This window comes from Bos grunniens, chromosome 6 (assembly GCF_055505025.1).
Source record: "Bos grunniens cultivar Pamir isolate PY7600 chromosome 6, Bosgru_T2T1.0, whole genome shotgun sequence".
Classification (NCBI taxonomy): Eukaryota; Metazoa; Chordata; class Mammalia; order Artiodactyla; family Bovidae; genus Bos; species Bos grunniens.
In genome coordinates, this window is record NC_141170.1 from 21947124 (window position 1) to 21966309 (window position 19186).

At 40.3% G+C, this 19186-nt stretch overlaps 1 protein-coding gene across 6 annotated transcripts in view; it reads right to left on the minus strand.

The window, feature by feature from the left end:
* The window catches only part of CFAP299 (cilia and flagella associated protein 299), a 717854-nt gene that overhangs the window by 8916 nt on the left and 689752 nt on the right, over nucleotides 1–19186 (minus strand). The window lies entirely within an intron of this gene.

Sequence of the window (19186 nt, forward strand, 5' to 3'; positions counted from 1 at the left end):
TAGATAACAAGAGTGCTAGAAATAATCTCACATATACAGCAACAATGACAAACATTGCAGGTGGTTGAGGAAATTTAGCACTTAGAAAACTGACTTCAAATTCACAGCATGTAAGAATTGCTATTAATAAAAGACTTCTGCCTGAAGTCACTACTAGGTCCTAGGAGAGATGGGACTCCAAGTCAAATATAAAATACAAGTAAAAAAAGATACTGGGATAAGATCACCTATTAAAAATTACTGGAAAAGAATAATTGAACAAAGTAAAAAAGACTCTAACCTTATTCTATAAAACCTGAGAAAAATTGTAGATTTTAATGTATAAAGAAAACCAAAAACTTTGTATAAGAGAAACTATCAGTAAAATATTGCCCAGTCTTAATATGGGAATCTTTTTGAATATAGTAACAATAGGAAGAACTCAGAATGGGACAATAGTTTGGACTATACAAAAATTTAAAATTTGTATGCCAAAAACATTATAAATATTAAGATAGATATTTAAATTGTAATGCATCTTTAAAATATGACTGCCAAAAGTTGTCTACCTTTATATATAGAATACTTTAAATTTAATTTTAAAAACTACTCAAACTCCATAGAGAATTGTGTAGAGGGCAATAACTAATACAGGAGAAGAAATATAGTATACAAACACACATGTGAAAGAAATGTTCACTCCTGACAACGATATAAAGTGAAAATTAAAGTGACCTCTAATACATTTTAACTATAAGATTAACAGTTTCAAAAGTGTGCAAAATAGAGCATGGTTTTTGGCAGTTTTAAACAGTTCAGGTATAACTGTAAATTGATATGGTCTAACTGCAAAGTGATTTGACAATATCTTTCTAAAGTTTTACAATGTACATATCTTTTGATGAAGCAATTTCCTTTTTAGGTATCCATCTTAAAGAAAAAGATCAGAAACTTGGTTATAGAGAGTTGTTCTTTAAACCTAGGGAGAAAAATGGAAACCAACCTAAGTGTCCATGAGTAGGAAATTCTTATATAAAAGATGAATGCTTTAGAGGATGGAGTGAAGTGTTAGTCGCTCAGTCGTGTCTGACACTCTGCATCCTGAGGACTGTAGGCTCCTCTGTCCATGGAATTTTCCAGGCAAGAATACTGGAGTGGGTAACTTTCTCTTCTCTAGGGAATCTTCTCAACCCAGGGATCAAACCTGGGTCTCCCGAATTGCAGGCAGATTATTTACCTTTGAGTCACCAGTGAAGCCCCTTATAAGATAAAACATTATTTACACTGTTTCACAGCAGGTCAGGAAGCAACACTTAGAACTGGACATGGAACAACAGACTGGTTCCAAATAGAAAAAGGAGTACGTCAAGGCTGTATATTGTCACCCTGCTTATTTAACTTATATGCAGAGTACATCATGAGAAAAGCTGGACTGGAAGAAGCACAAGCTGGAATCAAGATTGCCGGGAGAAATATCAATAACCTCAGATATGCAGATGACACCACCCTTATGGCAGAAAGTGAAGAGGAACTCAAAAGCCTCTTGATGAAAGTGAAAGTGGAGAGTGAAAAAGTTGGCTTAAAGCTCAACATTCAGAAAACGAAGATCATGGCATCCGGTCCCATCACTTCATGGGAAATAGATGGGGAAACAGTGGAAACAGTGTCAGACTTTATTTTTGGGGGCTCCAAAATCACTGCAGATGGTGACTGCAGCCATGAAATTAAAAGACGCTTACTCCTTGGAAGGAAAGTTATGACCAACCTAGATAGCATATTCAAAAGCAGAGACATTACTTTGCCAACAAAGGTCCATCTAGTCAAGGCTATGGTTTTTCCTGTGGTCATGTATGGATGTGAGAGTTGGATTGTGAGGTGTTGGAGAAGACTCTTGAGAGTCCCTTGGACTGCAAAGAGATCCAACCAGTCCATTCTGAAGGAGATCAGCTCTGGGATTCTTTGGAAGGACTGATGGTAAAGCTGAAACTCCAGTACTTTGGCCACCTCATGCGAAGAGCTGACTCATTGGAAAAGACTCTGATGCTGGGAGGGATTGGGGGCAGGAGCAGAAGGGGATGACAGAGGATGAGATGGCTGGATGGCATCACTGACTTGATGGACGTGAGTCTGGGTGAACTCCGGGAGTTGGTGATGGACAGGGAGGCCTGGCGTGCTGCGATTCATGGGGTCGCAAAGAGTCGGACACGACTAAGCGACTGAACTGAACTGAACTGACAGATTGATTTTTCCATTTGATAGTGTAAACAAACATCTGTCCACACTAACACAGCAAATTCAGTACATATAGTTTTAACTCATTTTTAGCTAGGGCTTCCCTGGTGGCTCAGCTGGTAAAGAATCTGCCTGCAGTGCAGGAGATCTGGGTTTGATCCCTGCAATGCAGGAGATCTGGGTTTAATCCCTGGGTTGGGAAGATCCCATGGAGAAGGGAAATGCTACCCACTCCAGTATTCTGGCCCAGAGAATTCCATGGACTGCATAGTTCATGGGGTGGCAAAGAGTTGGACATGACTGAGCAACTTTCACTTTCCCTGGTGGCTCAGTGGTAAAGAATCTGCCTGCCATTGCAGGAGATGCAAGTTTGATTCTTGCGTTGGGAAGATACCCTGGAGGAAGAAATGGCAACCCACTCCAGTACTTCTGCCTGGGAAATCCCATGGACAGAGGAGCCTGGTGGGCTACAGTCCATGGGTCACAAAACAGCTGGACGTGACCTAGTGACTAAACAACAATAACAACAATATTACTTCACTGCTATGATGTATCATAAATTAATTATTGCTGTCAGTCAAGGACATAGGGATTATTTCCACTTTTTATCTACTGCAATTAGCTTTTTACTTTTTAACAACTACTACTTTTACTAGTTTTAACAATAACTACTTTTTAACAACTTTCACTTTTCTAAGTTGGTACAACACCAGGAAGCAATATCTGTTTACCCAGCCCAATTCAGTAGCACATTAAACACGTTCTCTCATTTAATCATCACAACAACCTTGTGTAAAGTAGTTGTTTTTAATAGATTTAACAGATGAGAAAACGGAGATAGAGAAGTGGCCCAGAGGAGTTAAGGAATTTACCCTAATCACAAAGCTGATAAAAGTTTAACTCTAACTCATTTTCCCTATTGCCCCTCTTAAACAGCTTTTCTCTGAGTCTTAGGAGGTGTTCCCCAGCCTTTCCTACTTGTCCGGTTCTTTTTCTAGCTCCTTTGAACTGCTTTCGGGCATTTTGGAGAGTCCTAGGTCCTCAGGTCTCAATTGGAATTCATTAAAAGGCTTAGGCAGGTTTCTGAATATCCTAAAATATTTTTATATTACTCTGTGTATGCCAGCAGGTATGCATTTTCTTTTCTGAGCAAATCTATAAAATGTGTCAGAGTTTTAAAATTAGTTGTGTTTCCTAAAAGGTTGAGAGTCTTTTAGGACTCTGGAGCAGCCTCGTGTGCTTGTGAGGTAGTGTTCTGGGTTACCAAGTTGGGGGTTGCCATTTGTTTCTTTGTCTTATGATTTTTTTACTCTTGCTTCAGCTTTTCGAGCAATATACATCATCCAGGCCACTAATATGTACGCTGAAGCTCTCCCAACTAGCAATAACCATTTAGAGGTTATCAGCATGGGATTTTTCTCCCCTGCCAGGAGGCTTGATCACTGTTCATGCTATCGTGTTCCATGTTCCAACATATTTCAGTATCCCTCAACCTGCTTTGGGATTTCAGTGCCTCAGAAACTGTAAGCATCTAATGGGGTGATGAATTGTTAAATAGTCATGAGACTTGACTACTTGTTTAGCTGTTAAGACTGAGAAGAAATCATGCTCTCTTTGAATAAACAATAATTCCTTGACTGTGGTCTAGACCGACAGACACTATGCCTGACTCCTGTGTGTCTAGCACCTGCCTCTCTGACGTTAGTTACCAGGTCTTTGAAACCATGAAGGAAACGACTATTTTGTTCCTACTTAATCTTTTCATTCAGCTAGGAAAGGAAATGTTCCATTCTTTTCCATAGTCCTTGTACTGATTCGTAACACATTTTGTAAAAAAACGTGAGCATGAATTGAAGCTAAAGCTGTCTTTCTCAAATTTCTCCATTCTCACTTCTCTTTTGGTCTGTATTACTTTTGGCTCATTTGAGAAGACCCTGATGCTGGGAAAGATTGAGGGCAAAAGGAGAAGGGGACGACAGAGGATGAGATGGTTGAATGGCATCACCGACTCAATGGACATGGGTTTGGGTGGACTCCAGGTGTTGGTGTTGGACAGGGAAGCCTGGCATGCTGCGGTTCATGGGGTTGCAGGGAGTTGGACATGACTGAGCGACTGAACAGAACTGACTTTTGGCATAATGTTTGATTAGGCTGTCCTTCTAATCAGAAGCTTAACACAGCAAATTTTCTTTGTCATGTATGTTTTATTATATACTTTCTTTTCACTGCAGCATAAATATATACTTTTATTTTCACTAAGATAATATACTTGGATGGTGAAGGGTTGTCATTCACACTTTCATTACTAAGCATTGATATATATATATATATATAATTTTAAATTATATATTTAATTTTTTTCTTTCTTCCAGCTCACCTTTTCTGTGCCACACCTTGTATATGAGTTCATTCATACATTGGACTTAACAACAATGTACTTATCTCTAGGGGTTGTTTCATAATACTGCATATAAAATTAAAATCAGTTTTCCAGGTCAGAAAAAGGGCATAGCATTTAAGTTTTAGGAGTTTTAATTCATAAAAGCTAATCTCTGTTGTGTAATTTTTAATGTATTCCTCAAGGCCATTGATTTTAGCAGCAGTTTGTTAAGTAAATACTTAATTTATATGTGGTAGACTTTCAGTTCAGGTATACCAGGTGATTGCCCAAGGGGAGAAAACATTTAAAAGCTTCTGAGTATGTGGGTGTTTTAGGGCTATAATCAACCAAACATTCAGTAATTTGGGCAGCAAAACCAGAAAACTGGCAAGGCCTCAGCTTTACTTAATAACTGCGACTGTGCCACAGTTAAAAGCAGTACTTACAAGAGGCCTCTGAGGAAAACCCAGGAGCCAAAAAAGTGGTGCTGGTGACTCAGTAAGTGTCCCCTGCCCCATTAACTCAAGGTTGTGTGGAGGTGAGAGAACACTGTTGGAGACTTTCAAGAAAGAAAGCGTGGCTTCTCTTAAGCCTATTCTGTTCAGTATGGGTTTTTCTTAAAAATATCCAGTAGGAAATATACCTGAGCCCTGTAAAAAGACAACCTGTAAAATTGAGGACCTTCGCTGGGAGGGTGGAGCTTCAAGAGAATAAATTCAAACCATCTGCAGAAAGGATGTAGGAATGTTAGGGGCCCCCATTTTGAGAAGAGAATTTTCCAGCCTATGACAGGCTCCATCTGACTTTAACATAGTGAATTGGGAGGCAGCATTAGGAGGCAATTAACACCTTTCCTACTAATGTAGCAAGTGGTTGGGTGGAGGATGGCTTGGGAGGAATGGAGCAGAGGGACAGGAACTGTAAGGAGGTATTGCTGCAATGGTCCTCTAAATTAAGCAAACAAACAAGTCACTCCCCCCCCAAAACAAAAACATATGTTGTCATTGGAAGTAATTTTTAATTTTAAACCTTGTTCACCTAGATATTCTTTTGCTTATAGAAAAATAAAGTAAAATTTGACTTTCTGTTTTTTGTGTTTTTTGGCATCTGTATCAGACAATAATGACTATACATTTACTTTTTAAACATAATAAAATACTAAGTACCTAACACCTTGCCCTTGCCCTGGACACCTAGAATCAGCACTCCAAAGCAGGAAAGGACCCCCAGGGTTAACTCACCTACCAAGGAGAGAAAAGTACCAGAGTCAATTACTCAGGCAATTTTCAACTAAAAATAGCTTTAGCACTACATATGTTTCGAGTGTCTAAGATCCTAAAATATTTTAAAGTTAACCTCAAAAGTTTCCAGGATTATTTTTGACCTTCCTTCTTCTTTAGCAAATATTTAATATTCAGTTTATTCATTCCACAGATGTTTACTAAGCACCTACCATACCCTAGCACTGGAGATACGATGGCAAATCGACCAAAAATGGTTTCTGCCCCACGGTTCTGTGTATGCTTCACAAGTCTTTGTCATATATGTTTCATGTGAGCCTCTGGACTGATCTGCCTGACAAAATGATTCTTGGTGAGGCCATGATAGCAAGAATGGGTATCGTCATCCTCATTCTATCATGATCCAAGTAAGGAAGGAAAAATAGCTGCAATTTATCAATGGAAGTATCTGCTGAGGTCATTGGTATTGTGGTGGGAGTTAATCCAAAAGCCTTTGGTGTGTGGTCTGTACTTTCTAGTTGGTTCGTGCAATCTCAGAAATGTGTAATTTAGACTACATAAAATTAAGACTACTGACTTATAGCTTGCTTTAAAAGAATGAAGTTTGATTACCTTGTGGACATACGAAAAGGTGTGTGCATGCTAAGTTGCTTCAGTTGTGTCCAACTCTTTGTGACCCTATGGACTTGCCTCCTCCAGGGGATCTTCCCAACACAAGGACTGAACCTGTGTCTCTTATGTTCCCTGCATAGTGAAACAATGAGTTGAGTCCAGTTCAGTTGCTCAGTCGTGTTTGACTATTTGCGACCCCACGGACTGCACCAGAGTGCCAGGCCTCCCTGTCCATCACCAACTCCCGGAGTTTACTCAAACTCATAACCATTGAGTCAGTGATGCCATCCAACCATCTCATCCTCTGTCATCCCCTTCTCCTCCCACCGTCAATCTTTCCCAGCATCAGGGTCTTTTCCAGTGAGTCAGTTCCTCACAACAGGTGGCCAAAGTATTGGAGTTTCATCTTCAGCATCGGCCCTTCCAATGAATAGTCAGGACTGATTTCCTTTAGGATGGACTGGTTGGATCTCCTTGCACTCCAGGGGACTCTCAAGAGTCTTTTCCAACACCACAGTTCAAAAGCATCAATTCTTTGGCCGTCAGCTTTCTTTATAGTCCAACTCTTACATCCATACATGACTACTGGAAAAACCATGGCTTTGACTAAATGGACCTTTGTTGGCAAAGTAATGTCTCTGCTTTTTAATATGCTGTCTAGGTTGGTCAAAACTTTTCTTCCAAGGAGCAAGTGTCTTTTAATTTCATGGCTGTACTCATCATCTATAGTGATTTTGGAACCCCCAAAATAGTCTGTCACTGTTTCCATTGTTTCTCCATCTATTTGCCATGAAGTGATGGGACCAGATGCCATGATCTTAGTTTTCTGAATGCTGAGTTTTAAGCCACTTTTCAATCTCCTCTTTCACTTTCATCAAGAGGCCCTTTAGTTTTTCTTCACTGTCTGCCATAAGGGTGGTGTCATCTGCATATCTGAGGTTATTGATATTTTCCCTGGCAATCTTGATTCTAGCTTGTGCTTCATCCAGTCCAGCATTTCTCATGATGTACTCTGCATATAAGTTAAATAAGCAGGGTGACAATATACAGCCTTGACGTACTCCTATCCCAATGTGAAACCAGTCTGTTGTTCCATGTCCAGTTCTAACTGTTGCTTCTTGACCTGCATAAATATTTCTCAGGGGGCAGGTAAGGTGGTCTAGTATTCCCATCTCTTGAAGAGTTTTCCACAGTTTATTGTGATCCACACAGTCAAAGGCTTTGGCATAGTCAATAAAGCAGAAGTAGATATTTTTCTAGAAGTCTCTCACTTTTTCAGTGATCCAACGGATGTTGGCAATTTGATCTCTGGTTCCTCTGCCTTTTCTAAATACAGCTTGAACATCTTGAAGTTCATTGTTCACATACTGTTGAAGCCTGACTTGGAGAATTTTGAGCATTACTTTGCTAGCGTGTGAGATGAGGGCAATTGTGTGGTAGTTTGAGCATTCTTTGGCATTGCCTTTCTTTGGGATTGGAATGAAAACTGACCTTTTCCAGTCTTGTGGCCACTGCTGAGTTTTCCAAATTTCCTGGCACTGAAACAACAGCTAATAAAACATCACTTTGCTAAAGAGCTTCTATCAATCAGCTAATCTTTAAGCTCACCAGAAAAGACATTTGAAAATATTCTTGGCCATATATCTGGGGAAACTGTAACTGGAAAAGGTATATGTTCCCTAATGTTCATTGCAGCTCTATTTACAATAGTTAAGACATGGAAGCAAGTTTAATATCTAGAAGATGTGGTACATATATCAGTCAGTTCAGTCATGTCTCCTTCTTTGCGATCCCATGGACTGCAGCACATCAGGCCTCCCTGTCCATCATCAACTCTCCAGCTTGCTCAAACTCATGTCCATCAAGTTGGTGAGGACATCCAACCATCTCATCCTCTGTTGTTTCCTTCTCCTCCTGCCTTCAATCTTTCTCAGCATCAGGGTCTTTTCCAATGAGTCAGTTCTTTGCATCAGGTGGCCAAAGTATGTATATATTGTATATATAATATATATATATACATATATATGTTGTATATACATATATACAATAGAATATTACTTGGCCATAAAAATAATGAAATATTTCCATTTGCAACAACGTGAATGGACCTAGTGATTACAACATTAAGTGAAGTAAGTCAGACAAAGACAAATATCATATTATATCACTTATATGTGAAATATAAAACAAAAAAATGTTACAAATGTATTTATTTACAAAACAGAAATAGACTCACAGACATATAAAACAAACCTTGGTTACCAAAGAGGAAAGGTGGGATGGGGATAAATTAGGAATTTGGGAGTAACAGATATGCACATATTATATACAAAATAGATAAACAACAAGGACATATTATATAGCAAAGGGCACTATATTCAGTGTTTTGAAATAACCTGTATAGGAAAAGAATCTGAAAAAGAAAGAGACTATATATATTTGTATGACTGAATCACTTTTCTATACACCCTAAACTAATACAATGTTGTCAACCATGCTTCAGTAAAATAATTTTTTTTTTTAATGGGGATTCCTGGGCCTTGCCACAGACAGATGCAGCTTGAATCCCTAGGAGGATGAAGCCTAGGGCTTTCCTGACCGGCTGGTGTGAGGAGAGAGGAAGGGGAAATGCTATCTGGAAGTCGAGGAAATTGCTACTAAACAAGTCCTGGTGGGCTGGATGTAGATGAAGAGCTCTTGTAACAACAGTTTGCATTCCAGCATATCTCATTTTTATGTTTGAACAATTGTGATTTTCCAAGAGAGGAGACTGGATTGGGGAGCTCTTGTTGCATGGCGAAGAGTATCGATATGTAAAGAGATCATAAATACATCTGCTAAATCAGTGCAGTCTGCATTACACATGACTTCCAAGTTCAGTGACACTCAGGGCGAACCAGAAAGGTTGATGATACAATAGTGTCCTCTGTTTCTATTTACTATGTCTAACTTGGGGTGCCTCAGTGGGTAAAGAACTTACCTGCAGTGCAGGAAACACAGGAGACATGGATTCGGTCCCTTTGTTGAGAAGATCCCCTGGAGGAGGAAATGGCAGCCAACTCCAGCATTCTTGCCTAGAGAATTCCATGGACAAAGGAGCCTGGCGGGTTATAGTCCATGGGTCTCAAAGAGTCAGACACGACTGAGAGACTAAACACACAAACACACACGTCTAATAAAAACCCCGCATCTTTAAGATCTTTTAACATATTTTTTTATTTGCTTGTTTTGTTATTAACCATTTGTCTAGCAACTATATTTAAATACACTCTATTAGACATAAAGTGACAGAAAGAACATGCCGTGCTAAGTTTCTTCAGTCGTGTCCAACCCTTTGTGACCCGGTAGTTTGTAGCCTGCATGGCTCCTCTGTCCATGTGATTCTCCAGGCAAGAGTATTGCAGTGGATTGCCATTTCCTTCTCCAGAGGATCTTCCTGACCCAGGGATTGAAGCCATGTCTCTTCAGTCTCCTGCATTGGCAAGTGTGTTCTTTACCACTAGCACCACCTGCTGCTGCTGCTGCTGCTAAGTCGCTTCAGTCGTGTCCGACTCTGTGCGACCCCATAGACAGCAGCCCACCAGGCTCCCCCGGATTCTCCAGGCAAGAACACTGGAGTGGGTTGCCATTTCCTTCTCCAATGCAGGAAAGTGAAAAGTGAAAGTGAAGTCGCTCAGTCCTGTCCGACCCTCAGCGACCACATGGACGGCAGCCTTCCAGGCTCCTCCGTCCATGGGATTTTCCAGGCAAGAGTACTGGAGTGGGGTGCCATTGCCTTCTCCTGGGAAGCCCTAATTTCATATTTTTCATACAATTGATTTTCTTTTTTTTTTTGTACACCATTGGAATTTAGCCAGTGGAAAAATAACCTCCGTTCAGGATGGCTTAATCATTTTCATGCTCAGAAATTTTGATTATAAGTCTTGACACAAATGGTACAGATTTTCGTTGAACTGTACAGAACGGCAAAACCTCACTAGATTTGGCTTCCACTCTTGGACTTCAAGTTTCTTCCAAAACTTCTCTGCTATTTCTCTCCTTCCTGTACCTTGGTCTCAACCCTGCTTGCGCTTAAGACTTACCTGGGAACTTTTAAAAAGAATGGATGTCCAGGCAGACCTTCCACCCACACCAATTAAACTACAGTTTTTGCTGATGAGGCCAGGCATGAAATACTATAAAACATTCTGGGTGATTCTCATATCTGATCAGTGCTGAGAATGACTCTTGCCAAAAGGAGCTCCTCTCCCTTCTCTCGCAGCCTCATGCCCTGTGCTTCCACACCTTTCTATGTGAAGTTCCTGCCTACCAGAACATCCTTTCTGCTCTTGTTCTCATGTTTTCATCACATCCATCTTTCAAAATCTGGTTCAGATGCCATTTCTTTCACTAACTTGTTTTTGAATGCCTTGTGAAGTGAAAGTCACTGAGTTATGTCTGACTCTCTGCAACCCCATGGACTATACAGTGCATGGAATTCTCCAGGCCAGAATATTAGTGGGTAGCCTTTCCCTTTTCCATGGGATCTTCCCAACCAGGAATTGAACCCAGGTCTCCTGCAATCCAGGAGGATTTTTTACCAGCTGAGCCAGAAGGGAAGCCCTATGAATTCTTTAGGTTGAAAGTAATCTCTGCCTCCTTTGGAATTCTTAGAGCATTTTCTTCCCTGTCAGGTCACTTTCCAGCTTGCCATTTCTGTGCATATTATATTTTTGCACCCACCCACCCACCAGTTAGTTAACCTATAAGCTTTTTTAGGGAAAGAAAGCCAACTTTCTGATTCATTTTTTATACCTCACAGTGCCAGTAAACACAGGAAGAGGAAGATGGAAGGAAGAATAAAGAGGTGACAGAATGACTTAAATGATATCCATCCAGCTTATCTTTTTCTCTACTCTTATCCAGCATTAGAACTCTCTCTCTCTCCTTCTCTTTCCTAAGTGTTGGAGTAAAATGTCATTTCTCAACCACTTTTCTACATTGATATATTCTTTAAGTTTTGTCTTTTCTTGGATGATCAGGTAGTTGCAGTATTAAAAGCCTAACTCAGAAACATTCTAACTACAATGCGACCCCGAGTTCTAGTTCTCTTTGATTGTTGTAGTCTCATCTTCTCCAGTCTTTCTCCCTAGTGTGTCCTAATTTATACTCTGTAATCTCCTTAAAACGTACTTGCATCCTGTTATTTCCCTGCACAAGAGCCTGGGCATATTTCCCTATTTTCCATCAAGTCTACTCCAAGATAGCTCATCTTGGCCACCGCCCCTGACTTCAGACGTGGGATAGCTCCTCTCAGCCACCACCCCACGTCCAAGGTTAGGGGCGGCGGCCCAGAGGAGCTACCCCAAGTCCGAGGAGTGGCAGCTGCGAGGGTGCAGGAGGGCCGAGAGGAGCTGCTCTTCCAAGGTAAGGAGCAGTGGCTGAGCTTTGCTGGAGCAGCCTTGAAGAGATACCCCATGACCAAGGTAAGAGATACCCAAGTAAGACAGTAGGTGTTGTGAGAGGGCATCAGAGGGCAGACACGCTGCCATGTGGGGCCACCCAAGACAGATGGGTCATGGTGGAGAGGTCTGACAGAATGTGGTCCGCTGGAGAAGGGAATGGCAAACCACTTCAGTATTCTTGCCTTGAGAACCCCATGAACAGTAGGAAAAGGCAAAATGATAGGATACTGAAAGAGAAACTCCCCAGGTTGGTAGGTGCCCAATATGCTGCTAGAGATCAGTGGAGAAATAACTCCAGAAAGAATGAAGGGATGGAGCCAAAGCAAAAACAATACCCAGTAGTGGATGTGACTGGTGATAGAAGCAAGGTCCGATGCTGTAAAGAGCAATATTGCATAGGAACCTGGAATGTTAGGTCCATGAATCAAGGCAAATTGAAAGTGGTCAAACAGGAGATGGCAAGAGTGAATGTCGACATTCTAGAAATCAGCAAACTAAAATGGACTGGAATGGGTGAATTTAACTCAGATGACCATCGTATCTACTACTGCGGGCAGGAATCCCTTAGAAGAAATGGAGTAGCCATCGTGTTCAACATGACTCCAAAATAAAGAACATGGATGATCTCTGTTCATTTCCAAGGCTAACCATTTAATATCATGGTAATCCAAGCCTATGCCCCAACCAGTAATGCTGAAGAAGCTGAAGTTGAATGGTTCTATGAAGACCTACAAGACCTTTTAGAACTAACACCCGAAAAAGATGTCCTTTTCATTATAGGGGACTGGAATGCAGAAGTAGAAGTCAAGAAACACCTGGAGTAACAGGCAAATTTGGCCTTGGAGTATGGAATGAAGCCAGGGCAAAGGCTAATAGACTTTTGCCAAGAGAACACACTGGTCATAGCAAACACCCTCTTCCAACAACACAAGAGAAGACTCTATACATGGACATCACTAGACGGTCAACACCAAAATCAGATTGATTATATTCCTTGCAGCTAAAGATGGAGAAGCTCTATACAGTCAGCAAAAACAAGACCAGGAGCTGACTGTGGCTCTGATCATGAACTCCTTATTGCCAAATTCAGACTTAAATTGAAGAAAGTAGGGAAAACCACTAGACCATTCAGGTATGACCTAAATCAAATCCCTTATGATTATACATGGAAGTGAGAAATAGATTTAAGGGACTAGATCTGATAGACAGTGCCTGATGAACCATGGACGGAGGTTCGTGACATTGTACAGGAGACAGGGATCAGGACCATCCCCATGGAAAAGAAAAGCAAAAAAGCAAAATGGCTGTCTGAGGAGGCCTTAAAAATAGCTGTGAAAAAAAGAGAAGCAAAAAGCCAAAGAGAAAAGGAAAGATACAAACATCTGAATGCAGAGTTCCAAAGAATAGCAGGAAGAGATAAGAAAGCCTTCTTCAGCGATCAATGCAAAGAAATAGAGGAAAACAACATAATGGGAAACTAGAGATCTCTTCAAGAAAATTAGAGATACCAAGGGAACATTTCATGCAAATATGGGCTTGATAAAGGACAAAAATTGTGTGGACCTAACAGAAGCATTCTAATCAAGGCTATGGTTTTTCCAGTGGTCATGTATGGATGTGAGAGTTGGACTGTGAAGAAAGCTGAGCACCAAAGAACTGTTGCTTTTGAACTGTGGTGTTGGAGAAGACTCTTGAGAGTTCCTTGGACTGCAAGGAGGCCCAAGTCTATCCTAATGGAGATCAGTCCTGTGTGTTCATTGGAAGGACTGATGCTGAAGCTGAAACTCCAATACTTTAGCCACCTCATGCGAAGAGTTGACTCATTGGAAAAGACCCTGATGCTGGGACGGATTGGGGGCAGGAGAAGGGGATGACAGAGGATGAGATGGCTGGATGGCATCACCGACTCGATGGACATGAGTTGGAGTAAACTCAGGAGTTGGGTATGGACAGGGAGGGCTGGCGTGCTGTGATTCATGGGGTCCCAAAGAGTTGGACATGACTGAGCAACTGAGCTGAACTGAACTGAACAGAAGCAGAAGATATTAAGAAGAGGTGGCAAGACTACACAGAAGAACCGTACAAAAAAGATCTTCATGACCCAGATAATCACGATGGTGTGATCACTCACCTAGAGCCAAACATCCTGGAATGTGAAATCAAGTGGGCCTTATAAAGCATCACTACGAACAAAGCTAGTGGAGGTGATGGAATTCCAGTTGAGCTATTTCAAATCCTAAAAGATGATGTTGTGAAAGTGCTGCACTCAATATGCCAGCAAATTTGGAAAACTCAGCAGTGGCCACAGGACTGGAAAAGGTCAGTTTTCATTCCAATCCCAAAGAAAGGCAATGCCAAAGAATGCTCAAACTACCGCACAATTGCACTCATCTCACACGCTAGTAAAGTAATGCTCAAAATTCTCCAAGCCAGGCCTCAGCAGTACATGTACCATGAACTTCCTGATGTTCAAGCTGGCTTTAGAAAAGGCAGAGGAACAAGAGATCAAATTGCCAACATCTGCTGGATCATGGAAAAAGCAAGAGAGTTCCAGAAAAACATCTATTTCTGTTTTATTGACTATGCCAAAGCCTTTGACTGTGTGGATCACAAAAAACTGTGGAAAATTCTGAAAGAGATGGGAATACCAGCCCACCTGACCTGCCTCTTGAGAAACCTATATGCAGGTCAGGAAGCAACAGTTAGAACTGGACATGGAACAACAGACTGGTTCCAAATAGGAAAAGTAGTATGTTAAGGCTGTATATTGTCACCCTGCTTATTTAACTTATATACAGAGTACATCATGAGAAATACTGGGCTGGAAGAAGCACAAGTTGGAATCCAGATTGCCGGGAGAAATATCAATAACCTCAGGTATGCAGATGACACCACCCTTATGGCAGAAAGTGAAGAGGAACTCAAAAGCCTCTTGATGAAAGTGAAAGTGGAGAGTGAAAAAGTTGGCTTAAAGCTCAACATTCAGAAAACGAAGATCATGGCATCCTGTCCCATCAGTTCATGGGAAATAGATGGGGAAACAGTGAAAACAGTGTCAGCCTTTATTTTTTTGGGCCCCTATGTCACAGCAGATGGTGATTGCAGCCATGAAATTTAAAGACGTTTACTCCTTGGAAGGAAAGTTATGACCAACCTAGATAGCATATTCAAAAGCAGAGACACTACTTTGCCAACACAGGTCCATCTAGTCAAGGCTATGGTTTTTCCAGTGGTCATGTATGGATGTGAGAGTTGGACTGTGAAGAAAGCTGAGCACCAAAGAATTGATGCTTTTGAACTGTGGTGTTGGAGAATACTCTTTAGATTCCCTTAGACTGCAAGGAGATACAACCAGTCCATTCTAAAGGAGATCAGTCCTGGGTGTTCTTTGGAAGGACTGATGTTAAAGCTGAAACTCCAATATTTTGGCCACCTCATGTGAAGAGTTGACTCACTGGAAAAGACTCTGGTGCTGGGAGGGATTGCGGGCAGGAGGAGAAGGGGACGACTGAGGATGAGATGGCTGGATGGCATCACTGACTCGATGGACATGACTTTGAGTGAACTCCAGGATTTGGTGATGGACAGGGAGGCCTGGCATGCTGTGATTCATGGGGTCGCAAAGTGTCATCAGGACTGAGTGACTGAACTGAACTGATCTGAACTAGTCCAAGGTCCTCACCAGTTCTGCATTTAAGGCTTTTCATGATCTTTTCATGCTTTATTCCCATTCCACTCCTTCTCCAGACTAATTCAACAGCTAGCTTTAGCTATTTAGGTCTTCCTTTCCTTTGTTTTACACTCATCAACCTTATCTTTGCTAATAGGTTTCCTTCTAGGTATCATCTTCATCTCTATGAGTTCAGTTCCTAATCATTCTTCAATTTCAATGAAAGATTACTTCCTCCATTAGTCCTTAACAATCTCCAGTGCTCTCCCTGCCCTAGATCGAAAGTCATCTCTCCCCTGAATCCCCAAAGCATTTCTATTTTTTTTTTTTTATAGCATATCACTTTCCTCCTTAGGTTGCCCTTATATTCTTTACATGCCTGTTTTCTTAAAAATCCTGTAAGCACTTAAAGGGCAAGTGTTGAACTCATACACTCTTTATGCTCCCTATGGTGTCTCATATTTAAGTTTAAGTTTCATCACTAGTTTCTACTAATAAAGAAGTCTGTGACCCTGAGCAAGTCATTTAACCTGTTTGTGTCAATTTGTTCATAAATCAAAAACATATTCTAACAGTCTGAATTTGAGATGGATTAAATTACATATTCCTGGGGCTGCACAAGAACACTTGGAAGTACATACTAAAATAAAGATTCCTGCATAACTTCAACAAAGCCTCAAATTATGGCCACACTACTAGCTGTTTCCACCAATAAGTTCCTATAATTATTTTTTCTGACTTACTTGGATCAATGCAGAGTGGTGTGACTGTGCCGTTCCTGACTGTTACTGCTACCTCAAGCATCAGTGACATAGTATACGCCTCCCCTTTTTGTTATGTATAGCATTGCATTTGTGTTTGGAGGGAATCATACATTCAATCATTTATGCCATAAATATTTATTGAGTATCTATTAACCAGACATTTTTCCAGGTGATAGGTTCTATTCTCAGATTAGTAAATAGAAGAGGGGAGGGGAAAGGAAAAAAAAAAAAAGGTGTAAGTATGAAAGGTTTTTTTTTTTTTCCTATTTTAACTATTCTAAACAATCTCTCATTAGTAGATTATGAAACTTTTAGACCACCTATGTTAGGCTAGGACTCAAAGCAAACTCTTTCATGGTTAATGTTTCCTAAAAGCAAAAGGAAAATTCCTTTTTTTTTTTTCATTTGTGCAGATGATGCAGAGCAGTGAGTACAAAGTGTGTCCACTCAATCCTTCTAAAGATAATACACTGGAAACAGTTTGGTGGGTGTGAATCACTCAGACAAGCATTCTTCACTCAGAAATAGAAACTGGCCTTATTTGTTCCAGATGTTATACAGCTGCAGGGAAGTTAAAGCCAGTGGTCCTGTTTTCAATGCAACCAAACTCTTATTGCATTTGGAATTTCTTAACCAATGAACTCATGTTACTTGTTCTAAGACATGCACGATTTTCTTTTTTCCACTCTTTCCATTTACAAACAACTCTGTTTCAAGGGAACCACACTTCAGAAGTAATGAGTCTACATCTGTGTTGTACAAAGGAAACACATCCTGTTTACCACTGTCTCCACCTTTCATATATCTCAACCTCTTTAATTTCAGGCATAAAATATCTCAAAGAGAGTACTTGAAGGAAAGAAAAAGGAGAGTTGAGTTGTATGGTTCTTAATATTTTATAGCTCTTTAAAGATGGAATTATGAGATGTTCATCTTAGGAAGAATTTTAAGCAGAATTGTTAGGGAGGATATTGAGTACAAAGATGTAACTCAAATTGTTGTTTGTAGTTTTAAAAACTTGACTTATTAGCTTATTTCTTGACTTGCCTGTAGGTTTGTAAGAGCTACTGTGTTGATGCATGAAATATAAAATGATTATCGCTCTTTGAAGAGGGTAAATAAGTTAAGAAATTAAGTAGGTGATATACATGCTAATTTTATATCTAGTCCATAAAAATGAAAATATATGTGTTCTGTTTTGTTTGAGAACACTTGTGTCTGGGACACACACAAAGTACCAGATCTTGAGATTATTGTTTTTATAGGGAAGACTTTTTCAAATTGTGGTTCATGGACAATCTACAGCAGAATCACACTGGTAGCTTTATGAAAATATGTACTTCTAGGCCCAGTTGAGTTAGAATCTCTTCAAATTGGGCCTGGGTAAAGCTAGAGGGACTCCAGAGATCAAACAACAACAACAAAGTCTCATCTTCCAGCTGTGAACAGCAAAGCCTAGACAAGTTAAGTGAATTTCTCAAAACCATTAAGCCAGTTAATAATAAAGGCCTAGAATTTTGTTTATTAATGCTAAGACCAACATTCTTTTCATTAGTTTTTATCCTTCAAAAAGATAAAAAAAAAAAAATTTAAAGGAACATATGTACAAATAGGGGCTTCCTAAGTGTCTCGGTGGTAAAGAATCCATCTGCCAATGCAGGGGACACAGGAGATGGGAGTTCAATCCCAGGATCAGGAAGACTCCCTGGAAGAGAAAATGGCAACCCACTACAGTATTTTTGCCTGAAAAATTCCATGGACAGAGGAGCCTGGTGGGCTATATTCCATAGAGTTGCCAAGAGTTGGATACTACTGAGCAACTGAGCAAGTACTCAAATATCACTGGATGCCTCACTTAACAATTCTTTTATATAATATATTTTATGAAAGTGTTAGTTGCTCAGTTGTGCTCAACTCTTTGCAACTCCATGAACTGCAGCCTGCCAGGGTCCTCTGTCCATGGAATTCTACAGGCAAGAATATTGGAGTGAGTAGGCATTCCCTTCTCCAGGGGATCTTCCCAGCCCAGGGATTGAATCCAGGTCTCCTGAATTACAGGCAGATTCTTTTACTGTCTGAGACACCAGGAAGACCAATATACTTTATACATGTATAATATAATATAAAATCATATACTTCTATTATTAATTATCCAAATCCTTATTCTCCAGGATTTTGGAAGTACCTTTCCTTCAGAGTCACCATGAATCTTTTGAGTTAAAATCTTCCAGGAAAAAGAGGAAAATGTTATGTTTCATGGATTATTGATTAAGTCTTTGAAATTTCATGATTGATTATTATGGAAATGAGTGTTTATTAATTAAACTATTCAAACCATTCAAATAGCAGTTTGGATTCAGTAATGATTCTTCAAAGACATACACAAAAACTGTAATTGATGGCATACATTCTTGGTATATGTATATGGCATAGGTTAAAATCGAGCCTTAAAATAGTCTGTGTGATGCCATTCAAAACTGATTCAAAAACTTGTTCCACACATATTAATAGTGCTATTATCATTTTATATGTTTTCTTATGTATGTAGTTTAGTCTACAAAAAGGAAAAGACTCTAGCATAAGAATGCTATTTATTAGGTTTTCTATAATTTGCCTCAAGTGATAGTGTGCTGACACTCATTTGGTGCTTCCCAGGTGGCTCAGATGGTAAAGAATATGCCTGCAATGTGGGAGACCCGGGTTCAGTCCCTGGGCTGGGAAGATCCCCTGGAGAAGGGAATGGATTCCCACTCCAGTATCCTTGCCTGGAGAATCCTATGGACAGAGGAGCCTGGCGGGCTACAGTCCATGGGGTGGCAAAGAGTCAGACACGACTGAGCAACTTTCATTTTCACTTTCTGACA